Genomic DNA, 12,261 nt, shown 5'->3' with positions numbered 1-12,261 from the left:
GCTAGACATAATAAAAATTAAAAAACTATAACATAAGAGACTCTTAAATACAGAGAACAAAATGAGGGCTGCTGAAGCAGAGGTTGGTGATGGGATGGGCTAAATGGGTGATAAGCATTAAGAAGGGCACTTGCTGGGATGAGCACTGGATGTTATATGTAAGTGATGAATGGGTTCTACTCCTGGAACCAATACTACACTGTATGTTAACTTTAATTTAAATTTAAAAATTAAACAAAAATCATAACAACTAAACACTAGAAAGTGCTTTTTACATTATACATACATTTACAAATACATACATTAGGCATTTTGAACCTTAAAACCACCTTGTAAGGCAGCTATTATTATTGTCATCACCAATTTACAAAGGAAGTAAGGCAGACAGGACACACGATTTACTTAAAACCACACAGCCAGATCTTAAAACCTAACTTCAAACCTATTTACCTTTGCACTTCGAAAACAACCAATTTTTCTAGACTGATATTGTGAGAATACATTTTCTTATCTTGAAGTTTTACAGCTCTTATTAGCATTAAAGTAACATTGTGCTTATTTTCACCATCCTGAAGTCCCAGGTTGACCTCATACACTTAAGAACAGAAATGGAAGAAGGGAGAGAGGGTGTGTGTGTGTGTGTGTGTGTGTGTAGTATGTGTATATGTATATAGCTCCAAATGTACTTCCCAATTTGAACATAAGCAAACAGATGTTACAAAGCTTACTGCCTATCTGAGATTTTTAGGGGGGAAAGGGAGCATTATGAAAGATAGAAAAATATCTCACATTTTCCCCTATCAACAGTTTGTTTGTTCTCCATATTTTCCATCACTGGTTTTATCACAATTAATCTATACGTAAAGGTGATTTTACAAAAAATTATCTCATCTATAAAAATAACAAAATGTATTTTTAATTTATATAAAATATAAATTATATATAATAATTATATAAAATATACTTATTTAAATGATCATAGACTAAGAAAATCAATGTTGTAAAGAATCAAAGAAGTCATTCAAGTCCCAAATTTTATATATCAGGAAGCTGAAACCCATAAGGGAAAAGTGATATGCCTGATACCATAAAGGTAATTCAAGTTAGGACTAGAACATAGAAGTCCTGATCCTCAATTCAGAATTCCTTCCACTGTGACATGCCACGTCTTAAAAATTCAAGTGAGATAATCCACTCTAAATCATTTTGGGGCACCTGGGTGGCTCAGTTGGTTAAGTGTCCAACTCTTGACTTCATCTCAGGTCATGATTTCACTGTTCCTGAGATCAAGCCCTGTGTCAGGCTCCATGCTGACAATACAGAGCCTACTTGGGATTTTCTCTTTCCCTCTCTTTCTGCCCCTCCCCTGCACAGACACTCCCTCTCTCCCTCATTTTCTCTCCCTCAAAATAAATAAACTTAAAAATATCATTTTTGGAAGATAGTTGATTTTGGTAATCATTTCCCTTAATCCATTTAAAAAGCAATATTGATTCTCATTTAGACTTCCTTCAGGCTTATCATGTAATCTAACAATGAAATGCTAATCAATGACAGAAGCAATCAATAAATATTTTCATAAGCAAAACTTGTGCAAAGATACTAACATTTTCACTCTGAAACCTCGGCATGGAAGTTTTCATATGTTCTGGGTTACAGAGGTTAGTCAGAGTTTAAATGATACTTTTTCAGAAATAGAAAATTAGGATGTTTCATAGGTAAAACTGTTATATATGGACTTTGAAAGATTTCAGTGCCCACCACTGATCAAATTTAACAACTGGAATATTATGGGCCACAAAAATCATTGCCTTTCATTGGTCCTTGTATTAAAAAACCTGAGTGCCTGAGGCATTCTCCAGATCCTAAGTCCCTTTAAATGAGAGCAAGAGTTATATAAAGAACACGTCTTAAGTTCCTTGGGAAACAGGGCATCATAACAAAAAAATGATTTTATTTATTTTTTCATTTTTAATAAGATTTTCTCTATTTGAGATTACATTTTTCAGGATAAAATTCTATGTGTTAAAATATATTCACTGAGGGGCACCTGGGTGGCTCAGTCAATTAAGTGTCCGAATCTTTTTTCTTTTTTTCATTTTTTAAGTTTATTTATTTTTGAGAGAGAGAGAGAGAGAGAGATTAAGGGAGGGGTGGAAAGAGAGGGAGGCACAGTTTCCAAAGCAGGCTCTGAGGTGTCAGCACGGAGCCCAACGCAGGACTTGAACTCACAAACTGCAAGATCGTGACCTGAGCCAAAGTATGCACTTAACCAACTGAGCCACCCAGGCACCCCAAGCATCTGATTCTTGATCTCAGCCCAGGTCAGGATCTCAAGGTTGGTGAGTCTAAGACTCACACTGGCCTCTCCACTGATAGCACTGAGCCTGCTTGTGATTCTCTCTCCCTCGCTCTATGCCCCTCCCTTGCTCATGCTCTCTCTTTCAAAAATAGAATAAATAAGTCAGGCAGAGAAGGACAGATACCATATGTTTGCATGTATAGGAGGATTAGGAGGAACTTAACAGAGGACCGTGGGGGAGAAGAAGGGGAAAAATAGTGGGGGAGAGGGAGAGACTCTTGAATGCCAAGAACAAACTGAGGGCTGATGGGGGTGGGGGGGAGGGGATGGGGGTTGATGGGCATGGAGGAGGGCACTTGTGGGGATGAGCACTGGTTGTTATATGGAAACCAACTTGACAATAAACTATTTAAAAATAAATAAAATAAAACATTCATTTACACTTGAAAAATAAAATAAAATAAATATTTTTAAAAAGATATTCACTGAAACAATACTGATGCCAGTGAAAAACTTAAAAAACAAATGGAAAGTCCAATTATAGTGAAGTGATGAAGTAAACAGAGCTATCTATATTCAGGTGCTGATTAACACAGAGTCAAATCAGATTTTTAACTATTTTTAGGAAAAGACTTTTAAAACCGAAAAAAAATGCCTATGTGATAATGTTAGTGAAAAAAAATCAGCATAACACTGTGAAAATAATAACCAGAACACAAAGACTTTAAAGCGGACAATCTAACTTGAGTCTGTTTTTAACCGGCAAATGTTTTCCTTTAGTATGATCCCATACTACAGATGTCCCTGTGAACAACGGGTTAAATAAAGGTGCCAACCTACTGTGCAGTTGAAAAGCCGCATGTATCTTCTTCTGTTTAGTTTTAATTTAAATTCCATCTAGTTAACATACAGTATAATATTAATTTCTGGCATATAATATAGTGATTTGGCACTTTTCATACATCATACATTTCATGATCAGTGCACAAGTGCACTCTTCCTTAACTCCCATCGCCTATTTCATCCACCTCCTACCCCACCTCTCCCCTGGTATAGTTTGTTCTCTATAGTTAAGAGTCTGTTTCTTGGTGTGCCTCTCTCTTTTTCAAAAAAGTGATTTTAAAAAGTCGGTGGCATTTTGAGAGTGTAGGCCAAAAGAAATTCAGAAAGTGATAGATAAAGATTTAACAGATAAAACTCAAGCTGAGGTCAGATAAATCACATAAGTATATATTTCGCAAGTTTTGTGTGTGCTAGTACATAATGACAGAAATAGAAAAAAATAAAATTCAAAAATAGTATGATGTTCATCTTATAATTTGCAAGGTATGTAATAAGAGCTACAAGTGGTATAGTGTTAAGTAACTGGAACATAAATCTGGATATCTGGGTTCTAGTTTTACTTTTGCCACTTTGTACAAGTAGATTTTTGGGCCTCCATTTCCCCACCTGTAAAATGAGGGTGTTGGATTAGATAATCTGTTAAGGATTCTAGTCCTAATGGTTATGTTATAGGCTATAAGCTAGAAATATTCTGTGAGTATAGACACTATCTGCAATTTTAGGTTTCTTTATGAAAATCATTCAGTCTTGCCTATATCTGTAAAGATTATTAATATCTTGGTAGCATGACAAATAATAATTTATGTGACCAAGAATAATAAATTAAACATATAGTATACATGTACATGTGAAAGAAGATTCAAAATGAACTAACCACTGCTAGGAGAGCCATTCAAAATAGTGTTGAAAGGACAATGAGGACCTATGCGTGTCTCCTGCTTCAGCTGTCAGAACACCATGATTTTTTTTTACTTTTGTCAACTGCAATTTGTCAGTTGCAACTCCACCACCTCCTTGAACACATCCTTCTAATTTGAATTGAAATAGAAATGATGCAACACCTATTAGTTAAATAACCAATTGTGTATTAGGTAGTCAGTTTAAACTCTGCCAGTGCCGATCATAATTCTTTCAAAACAAGTTACACAACCTTATGTATTTTGCCATTATAAGCCTGCATTCCTGCTCCTAACTTGGAGTACACTTTCGATTTCTGTGGATTCTGTGTCTCCCAGATCGCAATCCCTAAGAACCCAAATAAACTCTCTGGTTGCTTTACAGCCTCTCCTTCTTTTTTTTTTTTTTTTTTTTTTTTTTTTTTTTACAAATAGTTTATTGTCAAATTAGTTTCCACATAACACTCAGTGCTCATCCCCACAAGTGTCCTCCTCCATGCCCATCTACAGCCTCTCCTTCTTGATCGACAATACATCTATACCCATTAGATTAACAGTATATATTGATATCCAGCATTAATTTTTCAGATGTGATTTTTTTTTCAGTTAGAGTAACTCCACCAAATTTAAAAACTGTCTTCTTTTGTAATGTAACATTATAATTAACATCAGTTTGGCCAGCGAACTATTTAGCAAAATATATTTTTGTCTCTTTGTGTTTACAAAAGAAAAAACTGGAACAAAAGCAGAACATAAGTTGAACTTATGTCACCTTGTAAATGAACAAATATAACTGAATTTTTTTACTTCTAGTTTCATATGTAAATCTACTGGGCTTTGTTTATACATTATAGGAATAATCAGATTTAGGAAGCAGTAGGGTGAAGAGAGCATGGACTCTGGAGGCAGATTACCTAGTTTTAAATTTCAGTTCCGCTATTTCCTAGTGCTGTAACTTTGATTTTATTGATCTCTTTTGCAAAATTTGGTATTGTATAGATAAAATAAGTTAATACAAGTTAATATAAGATTTTAATATAGACAGTATATGACTGTATTGGCAAATATTTATTTATTTATTGAGAGAGAGAGAGAGAGAGAGAGAAAGGGTGTATGTGAGCAGAGCAGGGGAAGAGAGAGAGAAGAGAGAGAATTCCAAGCAGGCTCCACACTCAGCCGAGAGCCTGACTTGGGGCTTGAGCCCACACACATGAGATCGTGACCTGAGCTGAAATCAACAGTTGGACACTTCCCTGACTTAGCCACTCAGGCACCCCCAGATTTTTTCTTAAATGGTTTACATACCCCCTTTCATGAGTTTGTGCTTGCTTTTCCATCTGATCTTATCTTTTACTTTTCCTGCCCAATTTTAATACCTGCCCACTTCAACCACAAATGCACACACACATGCACACTACTTCCACTAAAAACATGAAATTCCCCCAGAAAAGTAATTTCTCTCTCACATTCCTAGGTCTCATCCATGCTATTCTTATTGCCAAAGCGTTCTTCCACCTAGTTTCTCTTCTGTAGTGTTACTTTAAAAGTGAGAGCTAGGAATAAGTGGATGTTTATCAATTGAGGAATGGATAAACAAATTATTCTTCATTGATCAGGGTATATTATGCTGGCAGCCCTTAAGGTAATGTAAAGAATTCATTCATTCATTTGACAAATATTTACTGAGTGTCTTCTATGTACTCTTCTAAGTTCCGGGGATTAGTGAGCAAAAGAAACAAAAATTTTATCCCAAAGAATGAAATAAATCTATATTAAGTTTTTTAAAAAACAAATTGTGTAACATATTTTTATTTTAAAAATCCTATTTTAAAAATAGGCTGGTTGGGGTAGAACAAAGAGAGAATTTTATGTTATACTTTATATTACTTCTATATTATATTGTGCAAAAATGTACATTTGTAAGTGATTCTATACAATTCTTGGGAATTATTAAGAATAAATATCTCAACACCCACACTCACCATACACCAATGGAGGTGGGATGGAAGGTCCCATTCCCCGGGCATCTTGGCTGCAGTGTGACAAGACTGTCTAAAACCACAGGGAAAATGGTGGAAAATTCACCATCGCCTTTGCCAGAAAAAAATAACAATTTATGCCTTGTTCTTAAGTCCCAGTTTGGCTACATACTATGTCTTGCAGGGGCTTTTGTTCCTGAATCTTGACTAAACTCCTTAGACTAAACCTGTGGGCATCAAAAAGGTTGGGTAGCTGCATTGCCTGCCTACCACTTCACTACTACAGTAATTGCTTATGAACTATCATTTGGAATAAACATGATGAGTACATCTCCACTCATCTCCATTCATACAGTTATGGACAACTATGCTAAAAATTAACAGCAGAAGAAATACCAAGAAGAGGCCATCCCAGCATTAAGAGATCTTCCCATTAGGTGAAGTAAACAAAATGTTCTTTCTTGAAGCCAAAAAACTTTACACCAAAAACTGAATTGTATGTAGACTAACACCAAGCATTTATTATAAGTTTTTACATAATAATTTTGGCCATAAGTATTTTGACTATCTCTCTTATTAATACCTGACAGTGAAATGTAAAAATATTAAGTTGAACTCTTAATTTGAAATCCATTAATATTGTTGAATGTTCTTGAATATTAGTTTTTAATGGGCAGACTAAATAAAATCATACATTAAAAAGAACAAACTATCTCTCACTCAAGGGTAATTGTTTATAAGTTATTTCTTCCCAATATAAAAATAATTTCTACTAAAGGTCACTTAAGGAAAATGAAGGGAATAGAATTTGAGGTGAGAAGATAAAGAAAAATCTGTTTCCTTCTAAATTAACATTTTAAATAATTTTATATTACTGAATAATAATCAAAGATTTTAAAAATATTAAACATTTACCTTTCTTGAAGGAGAATGTTTACTCCCCTCACTACCATTATATTTACACCTATCACTTGACTCATACTTTTCAAAGTGCTTTGGAAATCATCTGGGTCCACTTTTATTAGAATTCTACATACATTATATTTATAATATTATTATGATCATTTTTGTCTTTTTCATTGCATTGGCATTTACCCTAATGGTGCAAAACCAATGATAAGTAAAACTATTGGTACCTTATCTATAATTACTATGGCTTATCATAAACCAAGCCAGTGGCACTGAATTGTACTAGTTAGTGCTCATTGAAGTCTTTGTTAACAGGCACAGGTATTTTTTGAATGAATTTTTTGAACTTAAAAATTCTTGATGAAACAGTAAAAATAATATATTAATCTTATTAAATCGAAACTTAGAGTATACCTTAAGTACATATAAAGCATTTCTGCTACATACCAAAATAACAATAGTTTTCTTGAGGAAAAGCACTTGTGTGATTCTTTGAGATCCAAACTAATGGCTTTTTCCATAGAACACCATTTCTACTTAAAAGAGTAACTAATAACTGACAGGCAAAGAACAGCATTCAAACTTAATCTTTTTAAATTCAAGTATAGTTAACATACAGTGTTATATTAGTTTCAGGTATACAATATAATGATTTAACAATTCTACACATTAAGCAGTGTTCATCATGGTAAGTGTACTCTTTAATCTCTATCACCTAATTCTACCACTTCCCCTCTAGCAACCACTGGCTTGTTCTGTATAGTTAAGAGTCTTTTTTCTTCTCCTTTTTACTTTACTTATTTTGTTTCTTAAATTCCACGTATGAGTGAAATAATGTGGTATTTGCCTTTCTTTGACTGACTTATTTCACTTACCATTATACCTTCTAGATCCATTCATGTTTTTGCACATGTCAAGATTTCATTCTTATTCATGGATGAGTAATATACCACTGTATGTATACCACATCTTCTAAACCCATTCATGTATGGATAGACATTTGGGTTACTTCCATATCTTGCATTTTAAAATATATTTTCTCAAAACGGTATGAAGTGAGTCTCTTCACTTCAAGGAAAACAACTGGTTGTATTTGTTTTCAATAATTAAATTGTTTTCAAATTTACAAATGTGACATTAGTGGATGTGATTATTTTATGCTGGATCATGAAATACATCAACATTTAGAAGCTCTGTGTAATTGAGTGATCCAACATTTTCCAAGTGACCAAACCATGATGTCATAAAATCATACATTGCTAAAAGATCCATTCGAAGTATAAGTTAGGCCAATGGAATTTAAAATGATATAATAAAATGTGAAGAACTAATTATGTTTCAGATTCCATATTGTATTTAAACATTATATTACTTGTAAATCATAGTACAAAGAAAAATATCCATAATTATCTATAAAAGTTATTAAAATGCTCCATTTTCTAAACACATATATGCATGGTGTTTCACATACTTCAACCAAAACAACATATTACAACAGACTTAATGCAGGAGCAGACATGAGAATTCAGCTATGTCCTATTAAGCCTAACATTAAATAAATTTGCAAAAAAGTGAAATAATACCACTCTTCTAAGTTATTTTTTAGACATTATAGATATTTTTGTAAAAATATTTTAACACATTTGTTATTTTAAGTTAATTTACAAATATTTTAATTTTTGTTTTAATTTCTAACACTATGTCAATAGACAAAAGCCACATAAACAAAGTTATTTGGGTCCTCTTTAATTTTTAAGAATATTAAAGTAGACCTAAGATTGCTGACCTGTATGTAAACAATTCTGAGACCTGAGTCTCATCAGACTACAAGCAAACTGAGTTAATTGCTTCCCCTGCTCCAAAGACACAGTAGACACAAATATAAATAAATGTAAATGATGCTCAAAACTACTTCAGGAAAATATACAATTTTAGAATGAATGAAAGGTAAACGTTTAAAATTAGAACTGAGTTAAAAACTAGCTCTACCATTTACTAGCTTTGTGGTTTTAGACAATTATTTATGCTTTTTTCTGAGTCTTTGTTTCTTCATATGTAAAATAAAATTTATAATATCTATCCAGCCAAACAATTGTTAAATATTAATAAATAAATATTATTCACTATTATTAAATAAAAGAGTGAAGATGTAGAACTATTAGAACTCTTATACACTCCTGGTGGTAATGCAAAATGGTGCCACTGCTCTAGAAAACAGTAGTCAGTTCCTCAAAAGGAACTGGGTATATATACCCAAGAGGAATCTAAATGTACACCCACACCAGAACTTGTAAAATGTTCCTAAAAGCATTATGCATGATAACCAAAAAATAGAAGCAACCCATGTCCATCAACTGATGAGTGGATGGATGAAATGTGGTATATATCCTCCTAATGGAATATTATTTGCCAATAATAAGGAATGAGATATTAATATATGCTACAACACTGAACTTTGAAAACGTTGTGCTCTGCAAAAGAAGCTAATCACAAAAAAACACATATAATTCCATATATATTAAGTGTACAGAAAAGGAAAATCTATAGAAATATAAAGTAGATTAGGTGTTGCTTAAGGCTGGGAAATTTGGAAAGAAATGGAGGGTGACTGCTAAAGGCTGAGAGACTCCTTTAGGGTGATAACAATATTCTAAAATTTGATTGTGGTGATAATCTTACAACTGTATGAAAATACTTTTTTAAAAAACCTACTGAACTGCACTCTTTAAATGGGTGAACTTTAAGATATATGAATTATATCACAATAAAGACATTGCTAAACAAATAAACAAACAAGCACAGGTGACAATATCTAACAAAATGACAAATACCATAAGTTCACTACCAGTTTTCTCTGTCTTGATAATAACTGATGTGTCTCAAAATCAACTCACAAACCTAACGTATACCACAAAGATTTGAGATTTAATTAGACTATGGGAAAATTGTATGTCAATGGCCAATAAACAGTACAATATATTCACAAAAGAAGTTCCCTTTTTGTCTAGCTATTCTTATTGATATTATAGAAACTGTCCCTATTTAAAAATTTCTGTGAAATATGAATGAAAAAAACCAGGATGTACCTTCTAAGATTCCTTATAGTTATTTAATGTGATCAGAAACTTGATACCTGATTTAAATTTTGGTGTCTTAATTGAAGCTTCAGAGTATAAGGTATGTTTGAGGAAAAATACAGAAAATCTTATATATGAGATATGATAAAACCACTAAGCAGATATTTAGTGGCAACTTCCCTCAGTTAAATAGCTATTTATTTAAAAAAATTGAGTAATTCTTTTTACATAATTCCTCTTTCTATTAAAGAATAAAATTATTAAAATTGTACATTAAAGTTTTTGGCATTGCAAATTCATTGATCACAAAGCTTACCTTGAAAAATATCTAATACATGTCAAGAATAATCATACTAGGAAGCAATATACACTCTAGAACTATTGTACTTTCCCATGGAAACAAAACTATCTATGCTCTTGTCTACTTGAGTATTGTCTTTACGATGTTCATTTAAAAGAGGAACATTCTATATTTGAGTTTCAAATTTTATTAAATTTTTTAAATGTTTTTTATTTGTTTCTGAGAGCGAGATAGAGACAGCGTGAGCAGGGGAGGGTCAGAGAGAGACAGAGACACAGAATCTGAATCAGGCTCCAGGCTCTGAGCTAGCTGTCAGCACAGAGCCTGATGTGGGGCTCGAACCCACGAACCATGAGATAATGACCTGAGCCGAAGTCAGCCACTCAACCGACTGAGCCACCCAGGCTGAGTTTCAAATTTTAGATCTGCCTCTTAGCATAAGTGAGCTGACAGATCTTGTGATCTTGAGGCACACACTAACTAGAATTTCCATTCAGAAAGAGTAGCATACTGGTGAAGCCAGGGTGAGGAGACAGAAGACTAAAACCAATTTCTCAGTCTTCTCTGACCCTTATTGTATATTTTTCTAATTTACTACATTCAATCATTTATGGAATAAATATTTGTTTTATAACTTGGGTCAAGCAGTGAACCAACACATACCCTGTTTTCATGCAACTTACCTTCCAGTGGTAGAACTCAGATAATAAAAGTAATAAAAAAATAAAAAGAATATTAAGCTGTAGTAAATGTTATAGAAAAAATAAAGCTAAGTAGGCAGAAGAGGTTCCAGTGTTAAATAAGATAGTCACAATAGGTCTCTCCAAGAATGACAATTGAGCAATAACTTAATTAGGCAAGAGCTAAAAAAAAAAAAATTATCCATGAGAACATTTAGGAGCAGAGCATTCCAAGAAAAATAAACAACAAATGCAAAGGTCCTGAGGTGCATGCCTGCTTGAGGAACATTAGTAGGTAAACAAACGATGAGCAAATAAAAGCACAAAAAGAGGAGGTGATATTCTGATAGAGTGAATATACATTTGGTCTTCATCTCCAGTTCCTGGCATAGAGCTTCAAAAATCTTTGTAAATTTCCTGAGTGACAAGAGTAAGAGGAGTATCTATTATTTATAATAAAACCTTTTCAACCATACCTGAGTTTATGTTTATGAGGTGACTATTTTTTTTTACAAATAGTTTATTGTCAAATTAGTTTCCACATAACACCCAGTGCTCATCCCCACAAGTGCCCTCCTCCATGCCCATCCCCCCTCCCCCCCCCACATCCATCAGTCCTCAGTTTTTGTCAGCATTCAAGAGTCTCTCATGGTTTGCCTCTCTCCCTTTCCCCCACCATTTCCCCCCTTCTTCTCCCCCTTGTTCCTCCGTCAAGTTCCTCCTAATCCTCCTATACGTGCAAACATATGATATTTGTCCTTCTCTGCCTGACTTATTTCGCTCAGCATAACACCCTATGAGGTGACTATTAATGAGCCCCTGGAGAAGTTTAGGATGTAAGCTGGTTGCCAGAGGAACCAACTATATGATTAGAGAATTGAAACTTTCAGCCCTACCCCCCGACCTGTGGGAAGGGGAGTGAGGCTAAGGATTTGGGTTAATCACCAATGATCAATGATTTTTTAAAAATTTTTACTGTTTATTTATTTTTGAGAAAAAGAGAGAGTGTGAGTGGGGAAGGGGCAGAGACAGAGGGAGACACAGAATCTGAGCTGCACAGAGCCCGACGTGGGGCTCAAACTCCTGAACCATGAGACCATGACCGGAGCCCAAGTTGGACACTTAACCTCCTGAGCCACCCAGACACCCCAATTAATGATTTAATCAATCATACCTATGTAATGGAGCCCCGTAAAAACCCTAGACAGAGGCATCCAACTTCAGAGTTGGTGAATGCATCCTTATCCCAGGGCGGAGGAGCATCCCTCCAGGAA

The 12,261-nt window shown here is 34.1% G+C and overlaps 1 protein-coding gene and 1 pseudogene across 2 annotated transcripts in view; one reads left to right on the top strand and one right to left on the bottom strand.

Annotated features, from left to right (window-relative positions):
* The window catches only part of SOX6 (SRY-box transcription factor 6), a 489,234-nt gene that overhangs the window by 210,733 nt on the left and 266,240 nt on the right, over nucleotides 1-12,261 (bottom strand). The gene's annotated exons all lie outside the window — the stretch shown is intronic.
* LOC144229095 (phosphatidylinositol N-acetylglucosaminyltransferase subunit P pseudogene) lies at nucleotides 6,111-6,513 on the top strand (annotated as a pseudogene).

This window comes from Crocuta crocuta, unplaced genomic scaffold (assembly GCF_008692635.1).
Source record: "Crocuta crocuta isolate KB4526 unplaced genomic scaffold, BGI_CrCroc_1.0 scaffold233, whole genome shotgun sequence".
Classification (NCBI taxonomy): domain Eukaryota; kingdom Metazoa; phylum Chordata; class Mammalia; order Carnivora; family Hyaenidae; genus Crocuta; species Crocuta crocuta.
Note: the sequence above shows the minus strand (reverse complement) of the source record. Positions and strands in the feature narration are given on the sequence as shown.